This window comes from Lithobates pipiens, unplaced genomic scaffold, assembly GCF_037356315.1.
Source record: "Lithobates pipiens isolate NorthernLeopardFrog02 unplaced genomic scaffold, aLitPip1_a1.2 Scaffold_25, whole genome shotgun sequence".
Classification (NCBI taxonomy): Eukaryota; Metazoa; Chordata; class Amphibia; order Anura; family Ranidae; genus Lithobates; species Lithobates pipiens.
The window spans coordinates 60,206,120-60,232,029 of NW_027507787.1; positions in this window are offsets into that span (position 1 = coordinate 60,206,120).

The window sequence follows — 25,910 nt, forward strand, 5'->3', positions numbered from 1 at the left end:
GGATACATCGGATGGCAGGTCCAGCATCCCCTATAAAAAGCTGCGTAAAATCAAGACACTTTTAGCTTCCCTCACTTTAGTAGATACTTGGCGTTTGACAAACCCTTCCGGTAGGGACTACACTTACTTTTCTTCCTTGCATAACAAATTTACACGCATAGATTACATTTTTGTCACTCAAAGGGATATATCCCGTATAAAATCTGCCAAAATAGGTGTGCAGACCCTCTCCGATCACGCCCCTATATCGCTGCAATTCCACAGAACGAACACACACCGTCGCCCCCACTCGTGGAGACTGAATCCCTCCCTACTTACGGACAAGGACAACATTGACAAAATAGCGGACGCAATTAAACTGTATTTCATAGAAAATGTCACCGAGGAATTGTCGCCTCTTACAATTTGGGCGGCCCATAAATGCGTGGTTCGGGGGGAGCTCATACGGTTGGGGGCGGTGAGAAAAAGGGTTGCGGAGAGGGAGACCAACGACCTTATACAGACCATTAGAGACCTAGAGGGGAAGCACAAACAATCCTTAGCAACTGATACAGCAGCAGTTTTATTAGATTTGAGGAAAAAACTACAAGCTCACCTGAACCTTAAAGCACAGAAGATCCTTTTCTTTCGGAAGGGGTTCTTCTACGAACACAGTGATAAAACAGGCAAATTTTTAGCGAAGGCCCTTAAAGAAACACTTTTATCGACGAACATTGCTGCAATTAAAACCAGTGCTGGTCAGACGACACAGGATGCCACAAAGATCGCACAAAGATTTCAGGAATATTACTCCAACTTGTATAATTTACCACAGATACATAAACCTAGCGACTTAAGGGGGACAACGGCAGAGATTACTTACAAATTTCTTGCTGATAGCGGACTCCCCAAACTTACTGAGGAGGATGCGCTGTCGCTGAAAGAACCGATAATTGAAGGTGAACTCACCGCAGCTATTAAGGAATTAAAAAAGGGGAAAAGCCCCGGACCGGACGGTTTGACAGCCCACTACTATAAAACATTCGCGGAATTACTGGTACCACACATGACGAAGACGTTTAACCACTTTCGAGACCCGCAAGCGTTACCAGAAGATTTTCTGAGAGCGCATGTTACAGTACTGCCTAAACCCAACAAGGATCCTCTAGACTGTGCCAGCTATAGGCCGATTTCTTTATTGAATGTGGATCTAAAACTTTATACAAAAATACTAGCGAACAGATTGCGCCCACTATTGCACAAACTTATAGGCCCCGAACAGGTAGGTTTTATGCCTGGCAGGGAGGCGAAAGATAATGTGATTAAGGCTCTTAATCTTATACACAAAGCCCAAACAGAACAATTTGAAGGCATGCTTTTATCCACAGATGCAGAGAAGGCCTTCGACCGCGTGTCGTGGGACTTCCTGTATGCGACCTGCTCCCACATAGGCCTGAGAGCACATATGTTATCCTGGATTAAAACCATTTATTATAACCCGACGGCACAAATTAAGGTGAATGGGACACTGTCAGACAAGGTGCGGATACGGAATGGGACTAGGCAAGGGTGCCCTCTTTCGCCCTTGCTGTTTATACTCACCTTGGAACCGTTAATCCGCACAGTTAACTTATCATCCTCTATGCATGGCTTTCATGTAGGCGATAAGGAATACAAGTGTGCTGCTTATGCGGACGATTTATTGTTTTTTATAACTCAGCCGCACGTTACTATGCCCAACTTGTGCACTATATTTACGCATTATAGCTATATAGCGAATTTCAAAATTAATTACAAAAAATCTGAAGCCCTCAATCTAACGCTGCACGAGACCACGCGGGAGGCCGTTCTACGCAATTGCAAATTTAAGTGGGAATCCCACTCCCTTAAATATTTAGGAGTTGTTTTGACCCCTAGTTTGAACGAGATATACAGCCAAAATTTCTTGCCACTGTTACAAAACGTAAAAAAAAGATCTGGAGAGATGGACACTTAAATACTTCTCCTGGTTCGGCAGGGCAGCTATTATTAAGATGACAATCCTGCCCAGATTTCCGTATTATTTCCAGACTTTGCCCATATGGTTACCTGCAAATTTCTTTCGGTCACTGAATGCCATTCTTAGACACTTTCTTTGGGCGTCCAAAAAGCCACGCATAAGCCTTGCAATACTCACCAGAGATAAAGGCAGCGGGGGAATGGGATTCCCCAATTTCAAAAATTATTATAAGGCTACACACCTTACTAGAATGATTGACTGGACCTGCCATGCGGACAATAAAGACTGGGTGACACTTGAGAACGGTGTAGGCCCTACTCCAGTGACACATTCCCTTTGGATTCCGTGGGACCTATGCCCTAAACAGCTTAAGCAACATCCCCTCATAGGGACCACATTAAGACTACTACAAACAGTGACTCAAACGACGGGTTTGACTACTTCACCTGGCCCTTTAACACCGCTAGTAGATAATCCTGACTTTACACCGGGCATGCACAAACCTATCCGGCACTTCACATGTGGGAATTCGCCACTACTGGCCACTCATTGCTTCGAGGGTAACAAAATTAAATCAATGTCGAACCTACAACACACTCTGGGCTTAACCTTTCTGGGCCACGGAGGCTCAAACATTTTCTACGACCACTAACGCCATTTGAGGCGGTTTGCTTTCAAGCCACCGCCTCTACGAAAAATATCTCCCTTACATATGCTTGGTTGCAATCCGCAGCACGTCTGGAACCCAACAACCATAAGCTTTTCTGGGAAGCAGCATTAAATGCATCATTTACAAACGATCAATGGTTACAGGCATGTGTATTTGCCCATAAGTGTGCAATTAGCACTCGATTACAGGAAACTTCTTTTAAACTTTTGACGAATTGGTATAATACGCCAATTAAACTGCATAAGTGGTTCCCCGCCGTTCCAGACTTATGTTGGCGCTGTAACCAAGCTAAGGGCACCTTACAACATATATGGTGGGAATGCGACCTAATTCGACCATATTGGGCTCAAGTGATTAGCATTATACAACAAATAACCGATACACGGATCCCCCTAGACGCTAAATGTTGTCTATTACACATTACTAACCTTTCAATGAGAAAATATAAAAAATCGCTGATCAGATTCCTACTTACGGCCGCAAAGGCGGTGGTACCGAGATATTGGAGAAACACTACGACCCTCTCAATCACGGAATGGCTGGGAGAGATAAGATATCTTCACAAAATGGAAGAGATTAGGGCCATAGCTCACGAAAGCACAGACAAGTACATGGTTACCTGGCGACCTTGGGTCGTGTTTATTTACTCCTCTGCATATGTCTCCCTGACACGAGCCTGAGGAGGAGGTGTCGCTGAGTGTCTGGGCTGACAATGCCCGTTTTTTTTTTTTCCTTAGGGACAACCGCATCTTTCCCCTTTCTTTCTTTCTCTTTTTCCAAGGTGCCAGCCTTGAGACAGGCTGTCACCTCTTTTCTATCTTCTTTTGCCACATTTGGCTCTTGGATTATAAGTAGTAGGGTGTAGCCTGATTGGCATAAAGTTACAATGCAGATATATCGGGACAGGCTTTTACAATACTTTATTGTTTATGTTTAGGTCCTATTGATGCACTAGGAATGGCAATGTACCTATCCTTTTATTAAGAGGTTTTTTTCTATATTTGGAGGGGCTCCCTAGCTTAATGGGATCTTTGTCAATCCGCTTATACGCAACCAAGATGCCTAATAGTATGAGTCTGTAACACTGTTGCTACCCTATTGTTCACTCAGGCAGTTGCATCTGCGATCATTATGCTCTGTTATGATGTATTGTAACTGGCTATTTCTTTAATAAACTTTAACTGTTAAAAAAAAAAAAAAATTATTATTTTTTTTTTTTTTTGCACAAAGATGTCACTGATGATGATGATGAAATTATATTTTGCTCAAACATGCCATGGGCATATGTGGAATTATACCCCAAAATACATTCTGCTGCTTCCCCTGAGTACGGGGATACCACATATGTGGGACTTTTTCGGAGCCTAGCTGCGTACGGGGCCCCCCGAAGACCCCTTTTTGGAAAGTAGACACCCTAAGGGTGGCTTTTGGGGGGGTTTTGTATTGCCCTGCCATTTTAGTACCTCAAGAAATGAGATAGGCAGTCATAAACTAAAACCTGCGTAAATTCCAGAAAATGTGCCCTAGTTTGTAGATGCTATAACTTTTGCACAAACCAATAAATATACGCTTATTGACATTTTTTTTTACCAAAGACATGTGGCTGAATACATTTTGGCTTAAATGTATGACTAAAATTGAGTTTGTTGGATTTTTCTTATAACAAAAAGAAGAAAATATCATTTTTTTCTACATTTTCGGTCTTTTTCAATTTATATCACAAAAAATAAAAATCGCAGGGGGAATCAAATACCATCAAAAGAAAACTCTATTTGTGGGAAAAAAAAGGACACAAATTTTGTTTGGGTACAACATTGCAGTTAAACCAGTGCAGTGCCAAATTGTAAAAAGTCCTCTGGTCTTTAGGCTGCAAGGTGGTCCGGTCTGAAAGTGGTTAAAGGGGCAATGCTTTGATCCTACATTAGATATCAACAGCATATGGTGTGCTGGTGTTATCTTGGATCAGAACTTCTGTTTTGGCTGCAACATCTGACATTTCATCACAGCACCCTTTTATAATTGGGTCTGGTCGCTTTATGGAGTGCTCTGGATATTTGTCACCATAAGGAAACATTCCCTAAGAAATGACATGCAGCCATCACTGGTATGCATGAATGTTATGATACATGGTGCTTTAGTAAACTATCATTCAATTAGTATTTACATCTACTTTAAATAATATGTTTTTTTATGTTTATTGCTGTAACGCTTTATTTTACAAGTATTCAATTGTTGTTCATCCCTGACCCAGCTAATGTGATTGTTCATGATCCAAACCGTGTTCATTGATCATTTTACTGACAATCACTGGAGGAAGAAATCTTTCCATGCTGAACTCCACTATGACACGTATTTCTTGATCTATGTTAAGCATCAATAAAGCTTTGATTTCACTACTGAAGTTTCACTTGAAACAGTGGTTGCTATAGAAACCAACCCATCATGCACTGCTTCAGTGGCAACTGATACCATTAAAAAATGTCTATTTAGATTGTGCTTTTGACACCCAGGTACCAAAGCTACCTTTTACTAACTACTGAGGACTTGAGGAGTTCAGAAGTACTTACAAAATCTCTTCCGTGAACTAGGAATGAATGTGCTGATGCCAAAATATCTGCTTAGAATTTTAGGTTTAAAGACATTTTCTTCACAGAGCTTAAAATTCAGCAGATGGCTGAAACTCCTAAATATCAATGGAAGTAATTTCCTAAAGGTAGAAAATGCTAAACTGCATATAATATTAATGATTATTATTATTGCTATTATTATTAGTCTGTTCATACAATATATTTTTAAGAATTGCTGATTTGAAGTCAAGAAGATATTGATCATATTGTTTAATTACATAAATTCCTAACAATGTCATTTACTGCATAGCGGTTGCACAGGAGAAACTAACTAAGTCCGTGTTCATATATGTGTGGCCACTGGTTCATGCTTGGGTCTGGTGCATGTCTGTTTACTGGTTAAGGTGCGTTTCAGGTCCAAATTTTTGCCTGAATTCGCCCCTGAACTAGACACAAACATACACAGGACCCTTTTGCAGTCCACTCCACAGCCCCCCCCCCCCCCCGGACCTGTGTCAACCAACTCCATTGAAAACTGGTCACACTCGCATGTAATGCGACTTGGGTGCAGGGAAACTCACATCCAATTCGCACATATGTGAACCCAGCCTTAAACAACAAGAAGGAAAAAAATTAAAAAAGAGAGAAAAAAGAACGAAAGAATGCTGTGACCTCTCTGATGCCCAGACATTGTTATAAGCTATAAATAGTAGCAGTATTGATTCCTTGTAAGATATACAACTTACAACTATACACTAAGATCAGACATCTAATCCAATGGTCATTTATTTTAGGTCTTTCATTCTGAAAGCTCTATACCTGAAAATAATCTGTAGAAGCTTTAAAAGTTCTCTTAAGCGTCCCATATATTGCTATTCAACGTTTGTTGGTTACACTGTGTTAATTCCTCTATAAACAGTATATAATCTATCTTATTAAACTAATAAATAAAAGGTGGTACTATTGATGATTTTCCTTTAGTAAATAACCCCCATTGCTCTTTGCTGCATTTAATAAACAAGGAATTAAACTAAATAATGAATGTCTCTCACGCTATCTACGCATTTGAATAAAATATGAATAAGGTAATTGCTGCTCAATCTATAGTGTATACAATGCACTAAAGTGATAACAAATATAAAGTGATCAGTGCAACTATGATGGGCTAAATTTAAAGTAAGCGAGTGAATACCACTAAAATAGACTACAGTGTAAAAAAGGGAGTATATGTAAAAGTTCCTCTATAAAATGTAATGGTATCACAACGACTTGTGCAATAAGTAAAAATGGAGCTAGTTATGTTAATATGTAAAAAAAAAAAAATCACATGAACATATAATCACAATACTCAGCAAACAATAACCATACTAAGTTTATTAAGCCGGTTATCATCTGAATAGAGGTAAGAGCATACAGAGCATTAAGTGACACACATGAAGATTTCACACTGGAGAACACTATTGAAGACTCCGGGTGAAGCACAGCTGCACTTTTTACTCCATTCCGGTTTTATCAGCTACATTGTATGGACTATTGGGTCAATATAATCAGTTTATCATTATTGTGTGGCGTGAATAGCACATGTTTAGAATTTATACAGTTACTATATTGGCCATCAAGTGACATATATATTTATATTGTTACATGGAATACCATTTGCTTTTTGCACAGGATTATAGACATTTTGCACATTAGTGCTTTCTAGCATAGGATTACAGCATTGCACTTTTGCACAGGATTATTGCATTTTGTTCTTTCATTGGATTATAGAATCCAGCACAGAACTGCTATTTTGCACATTATTGCTTTTTGCACAGGATTGATTGCACGGAATTTCATTTTGCACACATTTATTTTTTGCACAGGATTTAGTATTGTTTGCTGAATATTGTGATTATATGTTTATGTGTTTTTTTACATATTAACATAATTAGCTCCATTTTTACTTATTACACAAGTTGTTGTGATACCATTACATTTCATAGAGGAACTTATACATATACTCCCCTTTTTTACACTGTAGTCTATTTTAGTGGTATTCACTCACTTACTTTAAATTTAGCCCATCATAGTTGCGCTGATCACTTTATATAAGGAATTAAACTAGTCTTTATATGAAACATTAAAGCCATGAAATAAATGGACCCAAGGGTCCTAATGCACCATTCTGAGTTTTAATTTTAGAAATAAAAGAAACTGACTGTTTTTGCTTCAATACACAAACTTGTAGTTTAGTTGTTTTATTTCCCTATTCACAATGATTTCTAGAAACCAAGAACAGCATATTTTCTGCAGTAGGATAAGTTTAAGTTTATACTTTTTTACTACTAAAGTTAGTGAATAATACAGCTGCAATGTTTTTGTTGTTGTTTTTTGTTTTTTTATGTGGGCTATCCAGGTTTGGGATATCAGTTATCAACTCTGAATTATTCTTATTATCTTCCTCTTTCTTCTAGAGCAGGGGTGTCAAACTTAATTTCAATGCAGGCCGCATCAGCAATATGGTTATGTTGCCCTCACAGGGTCGGTTGCATCTATAAATGTAATATAAATGTACCCGTTTTTCTCAGAGAACAGGGGCAGAAACGCAACTATGCCCGCATTGAACATTGGGAGTGGCCAAACTGCAGCGGGAGGATCTTAAAGGGGCAACAAATATCACAAGTGTGTTATGGCCAGAATGTAGAGTTCAGGGGTGGGCTATGTACAGAGTGCAGGTTCAGGAGTGCCCTATGTGCAGAGTTCAGGGGTAGGCTGCGTACAAAGTGCAGATTTCAGGGGTGGGCTTTGTACAGAATGCAGGGTCAAGAGTGCCCTATGCATAGAGTTCAGGGGTGGGCTATGTACAGAGTGCAGGGTCAGGAGTGCCCTATGCGTAGAGTTCAGGGGTAGGCTGCGTAGAAAGTGCAGGGTTCAGGGGTGCCCTATGCACAGAGTGCAGTTTTCAGGGACATGCTCTGTACAGATTTCATGGACGCATTGTGTACAGAGTGCAGGGTTGAGGAGTGCACTACATACAGAGAGCAGGGTTTAGAGGTGTGCTATGCACAGTGTGCAGAGTTCAGCTCTCTTTTTCACAAGCTGTCCATCTCACTTCCACCTCTCCATGGCTCTGACCTTTGCACCCCTCTTCCCTATCCACCATCTCTGCACATATCTCCCTTCACAGCCCTCACTGTCCCCCCAAAAGCTCCCTCACATTTCTCACCCACCCAGTGCGGCTCTAGTACATCCTGGAAGTGTAAGCAGTGTAAGCAGCCCTGCCTCTCCCTCACTTGCAAGGAGATCGTTGGTTGGAATCTGTGCACCTGGAATCTGTGCACCTGGGCACAGATGGGGATCATGGTGCAGCTTACCACATGATGCCCCATCCCACCTATGACGGCACTGAACCTGCATCTGCATTCCCCTTGTTCCTTCCATGAGTGCAGGATAGGCAGAGATCTGTGAGGATGTGAACCCGATTCATGAAATTTGAGCTGGGCACATATATCTCTAGTGTTTACTTATCTCTCTCTAAAGCCCTAAGTCCACAACTTTCTCCTGCCCAGTAGCTCTGTTATCAGCCTGATAACTTCTGACAAGTTCTCTGAGATGGATGCCTGAAGTGGGAGGTTGCTATAAATAGATTAGCAGACAGTTGCCATCTCAGAGCAGAGCTCTGCACATTTCTTCCTTCCTTTGCCAATGTGGAGAGGGGGTGTGTGCCCTTCCTCTAATCAGCTGTCCTGGCTATATGCCAATAATCCACTCCCAGTGCTGACAATCTGTAAATCAAAGAGCACTTTCTAAAGGATATATACAGCTGAAGTCCGCAGATATGTATGTAATGCCCCGTACACACAAGTGGATTTTCCAAAAAAAAACTTGGATGGTTTTTCCAACGGAATTCCGCTCAAGCTTGGCTTGCATACACATGGTCACACAAAAGTTCTCTGAACGTTCGGCCTTCAAGAACGTGGTGACGTACAACACTACGACTAGTCGAGAAAATGAAGTTCAATGCTTCCGAGCATGCAAATTGTTTCCGAGCATGTGTAGGAATTTTGCGCGTTGGAATTTGTAGACGATCGGAACTTCCGATCGGAACTTTTTCTGACCGAAAAATAGAGAACCTGCTCTCGATTTTTGCTGGCTGGAATTCTGCCAGCAAAAGTCTGATGGAGCATACACGCGGTCGGAATTTCTGACCAAACGCTCACATCCGACTTTTACTGGCAGAATTTCTGATCGTGTGTATGAGGCTTAAAACGTATGCAGGTTGACCCATCTCAGAGGGTCTGTTCTGCCTTCCAACCAGCAGTCAGATTTTTCCCTTTAATTTGCAAGAGACTGAAAGGGGAGATCTGATTGGTTAATATTAATCAGTATCAACATGACTGCAACTTTTCTTCTATCAGACACGATAAAAAATCTGGTATTTAAGAAATGGCATGGGCAGTGGAAGATAACCATAGAGTTTATTGTGTATTTTCATACCAGAGGCTGATTTTTTTTTTTCTTTTCTAACCTTCCTCTCTGCAGACTCTAGCAAAGTTTTGATCTGTGACAGCAGGTTTTTTTCATAGGAAAAAACATGATGCCTATTTTTGTACATTTAGAGTACTACATGAATAAATGATATTTCTCCTGTTTATATCCTAACTTGATATTTGAGGGATCATGCACAAGGGTGTTTAGGAAGTGCCAAGCTCTATCGGCATCAAGTTTAGTTTGATGCAAGACAAGAGGAGCTTTTTTGATGTTGCTCATATCCAACATTGAATATAAGGGCAGCGCTTCTTCTATATAGGTAATGGCAGACAAGATATTGAGGCAAACACAGCTTGATGCAAGTCAATAAAACTTGTTCTGTCTTCTTGCCTTACTTAGCATACACATTGCCCACATTCTCTGCCCTGCCCTTAAAGTGCTTGGTGCAAAGTATGGACAATCTCTTATTAACTGTCTATACAAACCCTTTCATTACTCCTTCATTGTCGTATTATATGGGTAATTATAGTCAAAGTTAGTTATTAAATGTCAATAATTTTCCTTTTTATCCAGCAGTTTCAAAATAATTTTTTAACACAAAGGTACAAGGAAGCTTATGGCGATAAATAGTGGAAGTGTGGGGCCTTGAGAACTGTGAAATTGGGGACACTGTGTTATGTTGCAGCTACTTACCTGCCTCCCTCGACTTTGGATCTCTTGAAAATCTGAAAGAAGAAGTGGGTTGTTTGATTATGTTGGAATTCAACATGAATTAATAGAATTGGAATGTAGCCAATTAAGCCCAACTCCGCATGACAATACTGACTTCGATCTGTCTATGAGAATTCCTGATTAACTACTCTACAAGCAATCTTCAAAGAGAGCATGATTGGCAAGATAATTGATGTGTTGAGCTACAGAAGATCAAAGATCAAGATATCTATGAAGATTTTACCCAGGTCGGACAGTAGCGATTCATGGACAAGCACTGCCCCCTAGTCGACAACACAGTATGCTTCCTGGAGAATGGCTAGATATTAGGAATACCTCTTGGCAATATCTATTGGCAGGAGGCAAGTGGGGGTGGCTATGTTTGAGTAAAAAGAGCACACACAGGCAATTTGTCTCTTTTTCATTTTGGATCATGGCTTGGGCCTAAGCCTCATGACTCTGGCACTCTCTTCAACATCTGAGCATAGCTGATGATACAAAGCCTCATGGAGAGCCTTGTGATAAGTATACTTGATGTTCTTGTATTATATGTTCTGATTGTAAGCTTTGTAATATTCCCCTGATGAAGTCACGTGACTCGTGACGAACACGCGTCGGGACTGCTGCTACCGGAAGTGGCGCTGATCGAGCTTGTCGCTCGTTTATACACCGCTCATTGATCTGTACATGTTTGTGAGTACCTGTTTTTGCCTTGTTTTAAGAGAAAATAAATACTTTATAAGTACTATACCATGAGGCATTCCTCCTCTTTGCTTAAATCCCCTTATGTGATATTCTGGTGAGGCCCTCAATACTGAGCATCCTTAGGCTATTCTTAAAGGGATCATACGCTGCTTGAAATAGGCAGGATAGGAACGCCAACCAGGACCTGGGTTGTCACAGTAGGACTCTTAAAGGGAAAGACCACCAAGGACCCTAAAGATACATATATCTACGCTGTAACCTTACAGCAGTAAGGTAAGGGGACACCCATATACTCACCACGCAGGACTTCACGGGATACCCACTTTTTTCAGCACCTATACCGAATGATGTTTACAAGCACCAGCACTTTATGCATCGGATACAGAATATTGCTGCACTGTTCACTTTAAGAGTTATATGTTTTTGATTTTTTGATTTGGACAATGATTATATGGTTTATTTCCTTTTTTTGCTCCCTGTATAAGCACTTTATTATCCACAGCCTCAGCTTTGCTTGATTAGTGGACTGCGGGTATTCACTAGTTTCACTTGTGACTGCACGTTGGAAATCAACACTTTTGCATTTATTTTCCAGCACGCGGGTCTATTATTACCCGCATTCACAGATTTATTGTATCTTATGCGTATCATACATTTTTTGTGGTATACACTTTAATGTTGAGAACTGATTTATTTGCCCATATATAAGTTTTACTATTGTATACTATACTATTTCTGCTATATCTATTCTGTTTATGCCTCTAGACCCCTTTCACACCACACCGCCCTTTGCGTCGGCGGTAAAACGTCGCTATTTTTAGCGGTGTTTTACCATCGGATTTGTGGTGGATTTGTGGTGCATTTCGGCCTCTAGCGGGGCGCTTTTACCCCCGCTAGCGGCCGCAAAAGGGATAAAACCGCCAGCAATACGCTGCAATAGCTGCGTTTTGCCGGCGGCATTACAGCGCTGCCCTATTGATTTCAATGGGGAGCAGCGGTGGAGGAGCGGTAAACACACCGCTCTTTCACCGCTCCAAAGAAGCTGCTGGCAGGACTTTTTTCTGACGTCCTGCCAGCGCACCGCTGTAGTGTGAAAGCCCTTTAGGGCTTTAGCTTCTTTAGGGCGGATTGCAGGCGCTATTTCTAATGCTATAGCGCCTGCAAAACGCCCTGGTGTGAAAGGGGTGTCATGGTCAGCTTGACCACCACCACTAGGTACTATTTATCCATTTTTCCTTTGTACCCTTTGTACAGCGCACCACTATCTTTTTAACTGCTTATTTTCCTGTGGGTTCAGACATTTCCCACAGTGCGTGCAGCAGTACGCTAGTTAGGAGTCTATTGTTTGGCACAGGAATACCTCTCTTTTTTTTTATAATATATTTTAATACTTTCATGTTAGCTTTCTTATTTCCTTGGGAAATAAATCCAATTTATTACTTATAAACCCTGTGTTTGGTTTCATAGCTAACCTTGTATTATTGTGATATCAACAGTAACATGTGCTTAGAGTTTAATATAGAGGAACTAACTATAGGGATTAGATAAATTAATATATAGGTAAAATAACAATATTTATTATACTATTTACTTCAGATTACTACTAATCAGCTTGTTGATTTCACTCTCAAAACTTCTCAAGAAACATGCCAGATTGGCAGAGATCAGATGTTTGGTTGGTTTAGGGACACACAAACAATTTTATTTCAGATATATTCATATATAAAAGTAGAAAAGAAAACTTTGCTCTATGCAAATCTAATAACTGTAGCTGCAACTCAAAGTGAAATACACACAGATAAAAAAAAGTGAGCTGCGCTCTCAAAGTGACATATAAACCAAAAATCAATACAAACAAAAATGAATAAAGGAAAAAACTAACGATAAGTCCCAAACAGTGAATCATGTAACATTTATAAAGTCCTCCAGTGGGCAGTGAAACCTTGAAAATTCCTCCAATGGAAAATGGACAGACAGCAAAAGTTTGGTGAAAATCTTGTGACTTTTTAGGACGGACAAAGCGAATCCACCACCACATAGAGTGCACAGTTACCAGCGTCAAAACTTGCCTTTTCCATTGGAGGCGAACACTGCTTGATGCAAGTCAATAAAACGTGTTCTGTCTTCTTGCCTTACTTAGCATAAGGCAAGTACACTGGAGGACTTTATATGTTACACGATTCAATGTTTGGGACTTATTATTATTATTTTTTAATTTATTGATTTTTGTTTGTATTCATATTTGGTTAACCACTTCTGCCCCGGAAGGATTTACCCCCTTCCTGATAGAGCACTTTTTGCGATTCGGCACTGCGTCGCTTTAACTGATAATTGCGCGGTCGTGCGAAGTGGCTCCCAAACAAAATTGAAGTCCTTTTATCCCACAAATAGAGATTTCTATTGCTGGTATTTGATAACCTTTGCGGTTTTTATTTTTTTCACTATAAACAAAAAAAGAGCAACAGTTTTGAAAAAAAAACGCATTATTTTTTACTTTTTGCTTTAATAAATATCCCCCAAAATATATAAAAAAAAATGTTTCCACAGTTTAGGCCAATACTTATTCTTCTACATATGTTTGGTAAAAAAAAAAAAATTACAATAAGCGTTTGTTTAGTTTGCTCAAAAGTTATAGCGTCTACAAAATAGGGCATAGTTTTATGGCATTTTTATTAATATTTTAGTTTTACTAGTAATGGCAGCGATCAGCGATTTTTATCATGACTGCAACATTATTGCGGACACATCAGACAATTTTGACACATTTGAGGGACCATTGGCATTAATACAGCGATAAATGTTATAAAATTGCATCGATTACTGTAAAAATGTCACTGGCAGTGAAGGGGTTAACCACTAGGGGGCGGGGAGGGGTTAAGTGTGTCCTATGGGAGTGTTTCTAACTGTCTGGGGGATGGGCTGTGTGTGACATGACACTGATCGCTGCTCCCGATGACAGGGAGCAGACGATCAGTGTCCTGTCATTAGGCAGAGCGGGTAGATGCTGTTTACATCGGCATCTCCCCGTTCTTCAGCTCCATGACACGATCGGGGGTATCCCCGCGGGCACAGTCACAGAGCTCACGGCAGGCAGGAAATTCAAAGTAATGTATGGGTACGTTCAGGGCAGGACTTAGGGTGGTGGGGGCCCCTGGGCTTGAGTCACTTTCGGGCCCTACCTTCTATACGTTACCGTATTTATCAGCATATAGCACGCGCCGGTGTATAACACGCACCCCAAGTTTAGGAGGGAATTTTAAGGAAAAAAAACTTTTAGGAGGGAAGTTTAAGGAAAAAACTTACATTTAAATGCACATCAATGCAGCCTCATCAGTGTCCATCTGCAGCCTTGCCCATCCATCTGCAGCCTTCTCCAGTGTCATTGCAGCCTTGTCAGTGTCTCGGTGGCTCTCGGGTCCTCTTGCAGTCCCGAGCAGAGCCAAGAGTATCCCAGTGTACGTGGCTCGGCTCACAGTCACGCCCAGTCCCTGTGTTATGTCCATCATAGGGCAGGACTGGGCGTGACTGTGAGCGGAGCCGAGCCGAGTACACTCGGCTATGTATCTTGGTAGGGGCCTACGGGGCCCCCTATTGGCCGGGGGCCCATGGGCTTGAGCCCAGTCAAGCCCAATGGTAAGTCCAGCCCTGGGTACGTTACTTTTCCCAGCCGTGCCATTCTGCCAACTTATATTTGCTGACAGCGGTCAGCAAGTGGTTAATATGTCACTTTGAGAGTGTAGCTCACTTTTTATCTATATTCATACATATATAAGACTTATGCTTAGGGGAAGATCTAATTTTTTTTATTACTTTTATTTTTTAAACAGTAAAAACCTTCAGTGGCCACTTTACTTGGTACATGGGTACCAGATTTAGATTTAATACAACCAGACTTTTCAGTGGTGAAGGTAGGAGATCTAAGCAACTGGATGATTGTTCATGCCAGATGTGTCAGTCTTAAATCTCTGGACCTGCTGTTCTCATGGGAATTTAAAATACTACAGTGTTTGTGCTTTCCAATGCATTCCAAAAATACTGGTGGAATTTTTTTATCATTTTATTTTAACCTGTGAGTTGCAACCCTAGTCCAAGGTCCCTTTCACACAGGCCATGTCTGCTACGTTAAGCAGACAATCCATGAACAGATCCCCTGCTGAATCAAAGCCAAAAGGTATGAATGTCACCTTTGTAAGATCAGTATCTGTTCATTTTTTTCTGCCCTGAACCTAACAGGTTCTTGTTAGGTCTATGGGGAGGTGGATGTAAATAGACATGCATCCTTTTACATCCATCTACTCCATATCTGTCATATTTATGCTCAAAAAAAGTAGAAAAGAATGCAAACTAATTTAAATGAATGGATTATTTCAGTACTCAATAATTACAGGTTGAAGATAAAACATGAATTTTTATTGATACAAAATATATAAAAACAGGTATCCAGATACACATTTAAAAATATTGGTCTCAGGATTAGACCCAATACTATAGCATAAATAATTACATGTTGATGCTTGGTACCCTCTGAGAAAATGGAGGGGTAGTTAATCCTCAGGCAACAATAAGTCCTCTACATGTTTTGTAGATATCTCCGCTTCTTCAGGAGGATTAAGGTTAAATGATGTCTGTAACAAAAACATAATGACATGGTAACAGACAGATAGAATTACAAAAATGTGATATGTAGCGCTGGCTCCTGACGAGCAGGCGCTATGTTTTTTTCTAAAGTTAATTTGCCTGAAACCACAGTTGGGTTTCAGGACTATTTTTCAGGACTCTAAATTTCTGGTTTCAGTACCAGTTCAGCTGGGTTCTCCTTGACCTCAGGTGTCGCCGGCCCCACCGGCAAGAGTAGAAATGCAGTCTAGCTGGGTGTATTGAATGCCATTGTTTTCTGCTTTCTCCAGCCCAGTGGGAGTGTTCTCCCGCTGTGCATTTTTGGAAGTGGTATTTAAGGTACCGACGCCACATGGTTCGGGGTTCCATCTTTATTTTCTGTCTGTTTGGTTCTGGTGGTCCTCCTGACCCATCCCCATGGCCCTCCTGGACTGGGGTGTGGAACCATGCATCCCAAGTCTCGGGGCCGGCTGGCCCAAGGTGACGCAACTGCAGGGACAGGCCTGACTGGATTTCAGGGCCTACTGATCCAAGGGTGGTCCGGTGCAGTCTCATCTGAAGGGAGAGGCCCACCAACTGAAGAACCCCAGGGGAGGACTCTTCAGGAGAAGGTCGTATGCAAGGCTGGCTTCTCTGAAGGGGCCTGGAGGCTTAGTTGAAGGACGCAACCTGGATCAACACACATACGGTATCGCCGGATTGGCTGAGAGAACCTGGTACCGTATGTTAGCTCTCTAAATTTATCTACGTCCCTCAGTAACGCTCAAGTGTACATCACAAGTCTGTGGCAGAGACTTTGTCAAACACCCTACCGGCTGCTAGGCCTAGTGAGAGGAGGTCTATCCGGGGGTTGTTAAATCCAGTTGTGAAACGGTCTTTATTCTCTAGATTTTCTATAAGGACTTCCATTATTTTTGCAGTCTAAAGTACCTGAACTTACTCCTGACCCTCTACCCTTTAATGGAAGACTCTCTTTCTGTTCCAAATAAATAACCCAAAAGAAGATTCAGTGTCAGTTTCCACATTCTTTGGGCCATCCACCACTGGAATCCCTAGACGGAGAAGTAAACGAGGAGGAAACGGTAAGCCCAATAAAACCAGTAGCTCCTTCGGGGTCAGTGCTTCAGATAGATAATACAACAAGTTCAAGGGAACCCTAATCCTGCTGAAACAGAGGATTTATTGTTCACTCTGGATTAACCTCCCCTCCATTTTCAATCTCAGAGGGTACCAAGCATCAGTGTAACATGTATTTATTTGTTCTATAATACTGGGTCTAAACATGAGACCAATGTTTTTTACATTTGTATCTGGGTACCTGTTTTTTATATATTTTGTATCAATAAAAAATAATGTTTTATCTGTAACTTATAATCATTGAGTACTGAGATAATCCATTCATTCAAATGATATGGAGACATATAGGGGATTTGTCTCCTGTTACCCTATAATTGTTATTCTAAGGATGATGGTACTTTATCTCTCAGTTTAGTATTTTCATTAGAGGCCATTCCTTTATCAATCTCAGAGGTAATTGGATGTAAAGGGGGTTTTCGATGTAAAGGGTCATGCAACCCCCAATTCCTCAAATATAAACTGCAGCTTAAAAAGAAAAAAAACTCTCACTGTAGCTGCAGGTAGTGGGAAATAAGTATATTTTTTTTAAATATTAGAGACTTTGAAGTTTGATTTCAGTCCATTTCTAACAAATTAGAAACATTTTATGTTTGTTTACATTAAAAGGCTGCCAGGCTGCTATAGAAAATAAGGAGAGGGTAGTTGTAAGCTCAATGCTTATGTTATGAATTTTTAAAATTAATTTCTCCACTACTTACTGTTTGTTCCAAATAAACTAATTATACAGTATAATTTGTCTATTCTTGATACAGGTTCAGTTTAAAAGGTGGACCAGGAGGTTGCTCATCTCTGGCATAGTGAATGATATTACTGGTGAGTTGTGTGGTATTGTTATCGAAAAGCTAGTGGTGGGCACTCATGCAGGGTGCAGGGATGCCCTCTCCTAATTCATGTGCCCATCCCCTAATCTACATGCAGGGCGCCAGATGCATGGATTGCAATGGGTTGTTTTTTTCCGAAGCACATGATTAGAGCCTGAGTCTCCAATTGGCTTCAAAAAGTTGTGTGACATTAGCGAATTTATATTCACTAATGTCTTCCTGTTTCTCCTCCCAGCCAATCAGGAAGCATGTCCTGAGACTCAACTGGCCAGGAGTCCTAAGACCGGATTGGCCATGAGTCCTAAGTCCTGATTGGCTGAGAGGAGAAGCGGCCACTGGGACTCAGGAGGAGATGCAGGGGAAAGCCGCTGAAGCAGCTGAAACCACGACCTGGTTGGGGCAAGTGTGGGGCTGGCAGGTGATGGCAGGCGATCGATCAAGTGAGCAGGCGAGCGCCGATGGGGGGTGGTTGCTTGGCTGGCTGGGGGGGAGGCTTGGCTGGCTGGCTTGGGAGGCCATGGGACACCCCCACCCCCCCAAGAAAATTGAGCACTACTGAAACCTGATCCACTGATTTGGTGGCTGTCTGTCACGTACCTGAGAATGAAATTACGAGATTGGCTTCTTTTGTATCTCCATCCTGGGCCACACTGAAGGTGAAACAGAGGGTACCAAGGAACAGGGGGAACATGAGGCAACAGGAGATGCGGTCACAAAGAGACTGGTGAACCAATGGATCAGAAACAGTAGTAATGTTCAGAAGTCTAGCCCGGGTTACATGTGACATGCAGCTTATCAGAGCTCTCAGCAGACTTGAGGTAAGAACACTCAGCATTGCACAGAGCAGGTACAACAGACAGCCAAACAGGCGCTTGGACAGGACAGGAACCCGGGATTAGAGACATAAGCATGGTCACAAGAATAGCCAGGGTCATTAACAGGTGGGCAGCAAGGTAACAAATCATGAGCAAAGTCAGGAATCGAGCGGGATCAGGAATAAACGACAGTGTCAGGGCTGGGCTCAGCTGTTGGCTAATTGCCAGCTCCTATCTCTCCACAGTTAATCAGGTGTTGATGATATACTGCTCATCAGTCCTGCCTACTTAGGCCGTTCTGTCCAGTGGATCTCTGCCTTTGCCATGGTCAACATCACAAGAGACTATCTCCTGTGTTCCTGTTAAAGACTTTTCTGACATCCCTTCTGGCTCTAGATCCTGCTTGCTGTTCCACTACATTAATCCCTGACTTCTGGCTTGGCTGACTATCCATTCCAGTTACTGAACTTTGGTTATGTTTTGACTATGTTTGTTCTTTTTATTTTTATTATTAAACAAGTGTGATTTAACTGTAATTCTGTCTCGGTCTGATTTCTTGGTTTTTGACAGACAGTTCAGAAGATCAGGTCAGGAGAAAGCCGGATCAGCAACCAGGGAATCATACAGGATAATTGTATGACACAGGGAATAGCTGAAGATCAGTTAGCACAGAACATGGGCATGGGCATACTTTAACCTGTTGCTGACCAGCGACAGCAGGTTGGCATGGCTGTGCAAACCGCCGTAGGTATATGACATCGCTTTAAGAGCTGTAGGAGGCGTGTGTGCGCCGCCGGAGCCGATGCTCATGGCCAGTGTCCACCGGGCACCCGCAATTGCTCCACAGAGAGTACAGGGTAAACAGACAGATCCTGTCAGGGAAGGTTCCATCTGCTGATGACACTGCCTGATATTTGGCGTGCAGTACTGTGGTCCACCAGCAGGTGTCTCCTGGTAGTCTGGAACTGCCAGGGGAGCTTTCCTCTGTTAGTAGTTTTATGTCATCTTTTGGCCGCAGTACTGGCATCCACCAGTGGATGGATCCTGGCGGTGTGGAGCAGACAGCACCTCTTACAGGCATATAAATACCTGACAAACACTCACATGTTCTTCCTTGTACCCTGATCCATACCTGCACACTATATCCTGAACCCTGTAACCTGAATCTGAATCTGAACCTGTACCGGAGCCTGTACCCGATCCCATCCTGATCCCGTCCCTCCTGTGTTCCTGTTCCCTTGTAGCCTTATCCCATCCATTATCTCCCTCTCCTGTCCTGCCCTTGTAATCTGCTGATCTTCTGTGTATGACCCTGGCCTGGCTAACGTGTTTGTTTTTGGTACTTCCCTTTGGCTGTATATAATTATCTGTTGTCTGTGGGTTTCTGTTGGTTGGTTGAGCACTATTTGTATTTGGGGTGTTTACTTATTTATATCATTTATCTTAACCGCTTCACGCCCGCCCTATAGCCGAAAGACGGCTACAGAGCGGACGCTATCTGCCGGAAGGCTGTCCCTGGACGTCCTCCTGTTTACTTCCGCAATGCGCGCTCCTGGGAGTGCGCATCGGGGAAGTTCTGTGCTGGCCGTGTCCCTCTGACACAACCAGTCACAGATCGCTGTAAACGGCCAATCACAGCGGCCGTTTACAGCGTGATCTGCCTATCCAATGAGAGATGATCTCATATGTAAACATATGAGATCATCTCTTAGCGCCGCTCTCCCTCCTCACACAGACAACGTGTGAGAAGGGAGAGATGAACGGCTGCAGCGGCCGTAAGTAAAAAAAAAAAAAAAAGTTAAAAAAAGTGCCACCCGCCCCAGTGCCATCCTCCCCCAGTGCCATCCACCCCCAGTGCCATCTGCCCCAGTGCCATCCTCCCCAGTGCTACCTGCCCCCAGTGCCACCTGTTAGTGCTATCTGTCCCCAGTGCCACCTGTTAGTGCTATCTGTCCCCAGTGCCACCTGTTGTCAGTGCCATTTGTTCCCAGTGCCATCTGTCATCAGTGCCACTTATAAGTGCCATCTGTCATCAGTGCCACGTGTCATCAGTGCCACATAGTGCCATCTGTCATCAGTGCCACATATTAGTGCCATCTGTCATCAGTGCCACGTATCAGTGCCATTTGTCATCAGTGCCACCTGTCAGTGTCACGTGCCATCTGTCATCAGTGTCACGTGTCATCAATGCCACTTGTCAGTGCCATCTGTCATCAGTGTCACGCGTCATCGGTGCCACGTATTAGTGCCACCTGTCATCGGTGCCACGTATTAGTGCCATCTGTCATCAGTGCCACGTATTAGTGCAATCTGTCATCAGTGCCATGTATAAGTGCCATCTGTCATCAGTGCCACATATTAGTGCCATCTGTCATCAGTGCCACGTGTCATCAGTGCCACGTATAAGTGCCATCATTGCCACGTATCAGTGCCATCTGTCATTAGTGTCACGTGTCATTGTCCTGGTGCTCCAGGGCCTTCAAAAGTGTAATAGGTAGGCAACAAGTTAGATGTGTAATTTATGCTCCTAGAACATGTGATGCCGCTCCCTGCATGTTGGGCCTCTCTATGTGGCCAGGCCGTGAAAAAGTCCCACACATGTGGTATTGTAATACTCAGGAGGAGTAGCAGAAATGTTTGGGGGTGTCATTTGTGGTATACACATGCCATGTGAGAAAAATAACCTATTACAATGACAATTTTGTGGAAAAAAATTTAAAAAATAAAAAATCTTAATTTTGCAAAGAATTGTGGGAAAAAAATGGCAACATCAAAAAGTTTACCATGCCTCTTACTAAATACCTTGGAATGTCTACTTTCCAAAAAGGGGTAATTTGGGGGGTATTTGTACTTTCCTGGCTTGTTCGGGTCACAAGAAATGAGATAGGCCACCAGTACATCAGATGTGATCAATTTTGTATGATTCGCACCACAGCTTGTAGACTCTCTAACTTACACAAAGTCCAAATAATATCCACTAATTTGGGTTATTTTTACCAAAGACATGTAGCAGTATAAATTGTGGCCAAAATTTATGAAGAAAAATTAATAATTTGCATAATTTTGCCACAGAAACAAAGAAATATGCGTTTTTTTTTTTCAAAATTTTCGGTCTTTTTTCATTTATAGTGCAAAAAATAAAAACCCCAGAGGTGATCAAATACCACCAAAAGAAAGCTCTATTTGTGAGAAAAAAAGGACAAAAAATTAATTTGGGTACAGTGTTGCATGACTGAGTAATTGTCATTCAAAGTGTGAGCACCGAAAGCTGAAAATTGGCCTGGGCAGGAAGGGTGTTTAACCACTTAACAACCGCCCTATAGCCGAATGACGGCTACAGGGCGGTTTCTTAACTCTGGGAGGCCGTCATATGACGTCCTCCCAGAATTCCGCACTTGCGCGCCCCCTGGGGCACGCACTCGAGAGCATCCGTGACCGCCAGGTCCATAGGATCCGGCGCATCACAGATCACGGTAAACGGCCGCTCATAGCGGCAGTTTACCACGTGATCGCTCCGTCAAATGACAGAGTGATCACTTGTAAACAAACCGGCGTCATGTTATGACGCCGGTTCCTCCCTCCCCCTCTCTGTACCGATCGGAACAGCGGAGGGGGAAGAGATCGGTGTCAGCAGCGATGTGGGCTGCATCTGCAGTGCCCACATCGCTGCTCACCGAAAATTAACCCCTCAATTCCCTGACAATACTCTGCAATACCCTGCCATTACTCTGCATTACTCTACAATACTCTACAATACCCTGCAATACCCTGCAATACTCTGCATTACTCTGCAATACTCTGCATTACTCTGCAATACTCTGCAATACTCTGCATTACTCTACAATACTCTGCAATACTCTGCATTACTCTGCATTACCCTGCAATACTCTGCATTACTCTGCAATACTCTGCAATACCCTGCAATACTCTGCAATACCCTGCAATACCCTGCAACACTCTGCAACACTCTGCAACACTCTGCAATACCCTGCAACACTCTGCAATACCCTGCAACGCTCTGCAACACCCGCCAATACCCTCCAATATTCTGCAATGCTCTGCAACCCAATACTCTGCAACGCCATACTCTGAGATACCCAGCCATACTCTGAGATACCCAGCCATACTCTGAGATACCCAGCCATACCCAGCCATAGTCGGTGATACCCTGCAATACCCAGCCATAGACACCCCCCCTCCCGCCGCCCTCCGGTGCTTCTACCGGCTCGCCAATACGATCAAATCCAGAATCTTTTTTTTTTTCAGGCTTCCCAGCTTAGAGGTGAGATGCGGGGTCTTATTGACCCCACATCTCACTGTAAAGAGGACCTGTCATGCCATATTCCTATTACAAGGGATGTTTACATTCCTTGTAATAGGAATAAAAGTGATAAAAAAAAATATTTTTGGGAAAAAAAATGTCAAACTAAAATAAATAAAGTAAAATGAACAATAAGTTTTTTTTTTTAAAGCGCCCCTGTCCCCATGTGCTCGCATTCAGAAGCGAACGCATACGTAAGTCCTGCCCACATATGAAAACGGTGTTCAAACCACACATGTGAGGTATCGCTGCGAACGTTAGAGTGAGAGCAATAATTCTAGCCCTAGACCTCCTCTGTAACTCAAAACATATAACCAGTTAAAAAAATTAAATCGTCGCCTATGGGGATTTTTAAGTAGCGACGTTTGGTACATTCCACGAGCCTGTGCAATTTTGAAGAGTGACATGTTAGGTATCAATTTACTCGGTGTAACTTCATCTTTCACATTATGCAAAAATTGGGCTAACTTTACTGTGTTTTTTTTTTTTAAGCACAAAACAGTTTTTTTTCCAAAAAAAAGCATTCGAAAAATTGCTGCGCAAATACCGTGCGAGATAAAACGTTGCAACAACCACCATTGTATTCTCCAGGGTGTTTGCTAAAAAAACATATATAATGTTTTGGGGTTCTATGTAATTTTCTAGCAAATAAATGATGATTTTTACATGTAGGAGAGAAATGTCAGAATTGTTCTGGGTGCTCCAGAACGCCTGATGGTGCTCCCTGCATGTTGGGCCTCTGTATGTGGTCACACTGTGTAAAAGTCTCACACATGTGGTATCGCCGTACTCGGGAGTAATAGCAGAATGTGTTTTGGGGTGTAATTTGTGGTATGCATATGCTGTGTGAGAAATAAACTGATAATATGACAATTTTGTGAAAAAAAAAAAAAAAGTAAAAAAAATCTTGATTTTGCAAAGAATTGTGGGAAAAAATGACAACTTCAAAAAACTCATCATGCCTCTTACTAAATACCGTGGAATGTCTTCTTTCCAAAAAGGGGTCATTTGGGGGGTATTTGTACTTTTCTGGCATGTTAGGGTCTCAAGAATTCAAATAGGCCGTCAGTACTTCAGGTGTGATCAATTTTGAGATATTGGCACCATAGCTTGTGGACTGTATAACTTTCACAAAGACCAAATAATATCCACCAATTTGTACTTATTTTTACAAAAGATATGTAGTAGTATAAATTTTGGCCAAAATTGATGAAGAAAAAATTACTAATCTGCAAAATTTTATAACAGAAACAAAGAAAAATTCATTTTTTTTACAGAATTTTCTGTATTTTTTCTTTTATAGCACAAAAAATAAAAAACCCAGCAGTGATTAAATACCACCAAAGAAAGATTTGTGTGAAAAAAAGGACAAAAATTTCATATAGGTCCAGTGTTGCATGACTGAGTAATTGTCATTCAAAATGTGAGAGCACCGAAAGCTGAAAATTGGTCTGGTTATTGAGGGTGTTTAAGTGCCCAGTGGTCAAGTGGTTAAGTGCCCAGTAAGCAAGTGGTTAAATAAACATTATTATTATTGACTTTACATGCGTTTTGGTTTCCTCTTTGCAGTCCACACAGTCTGGTCATACCTGTTCCTGACAGATCGCCGTTCTGACAGAGGAGTAGAGAGAGATCTGCTGTTCCTAGTGATCCGGAACAGCAATCTCTCTGCTCCTCCAGTCAGTCCCATCCCCCCTACAGTTAGAAACACCTCCCAGGGAATACATTTAACTGCGTGATCGTCCACTAGAGTTAACCCCTTCCCTGCCAGTGATATTTACACAGTAATTATTATTATACAGGATTTATATAGCGCCAACAGTTTACTCAGCGCTTTACAACATGAGGGCAGACAGTACACTTACAATACAAATCATTACAGGAGGGATTAGAGGGTCCTGCTAGTTAGAGCTTACAATCAAGAAGGGAGGGTCAATTGTAACAAAAAGGTAATAACTGTGGGAGGGTGAACTTATGGAAAAAAATTAAAATTGTTAGGTGTGAGTAGGGTAGGCTTCTCTGAAGAGAAGGGTTTTCAGGGATCATCTAAAAGATAATAGAGTAGGAGATAAGTGGACAGATTGGGGTAAAGCATTCCATAGTATTGGAGAGGCTTTGGAAAAGTCCCGGAGGCAAGAATGGGGGGAGGTGACGAGGGAGCTAGAGAGGAACGAAGAGAATGAGTAGGTTGGTATTTATAGACTAGGCTAGTGATGTAGCTGGGGGCTAAATTGTGGATGGGTTTGTAAGTAGTTGTTAGTATTTTGAATTTAATTAGTTGGGTGAGCGGAAGCCATAGAAGGATTGACAGAGAGGGGTAGCAGACACAGAGCGATTGGTAAGGTGGATGAGTCTGACAGCAGCCTTCATGATAGATTGAAGAGGTGATAGACTATGTAGAAGTAAGCCAATGAGAAGGATGTTGAGTAGTCGAGGCGAGAGATGACCAGTGAGTGAATTAAGAGCCTTGTTGTGTCATTGGTTAGAAAGGGGCGCATTTTGGAGATGTTGCGGAGGTTGAGGCGGCAAGATTTGGACAGTGATTGGATGTGGTGCTTAACCACCTCCCACCCAGCCACTGCACATCAGAGCTTCCTCCTTCTGAGTGGAGTTTCAGGAATGTCCCTCAGAAGGAGGAGGATCACGCGCGTGCCTCTGCAGCGGCGTGATCATCATGCACTCATGTCACCTGGACACGACGCATCTCCGATCGGCAGGAGGGCTCTGATTTGCCCTCCTGATCACATGATGGCTGTGTCCAATCGGGCCATCATGTGATGTAATTAGAGAGCTGGTAGCTAGGTGATCGGCTCTCCTCTCCTCACATGGAAATTTGTCAGTATGGAGAGGAGAGCAGATCATTGCAGCCAGCCGGTGATCAGTGAGTATGAGCTATTTTTTACAGGTTTTTACACACTGATCACTGGCACAGTGTCCCCACACATTTCCCCACACAATGTCCCCAAAATAGTGTCCTCAAAACACTATCCCCACACACATGTTCCCACACAGTAAAAACACCTGTCCCCACATATGTAACAGTAAAATCATATGTCCTAATGATCATCTGCACACATGTCCATGATCATCTGCAC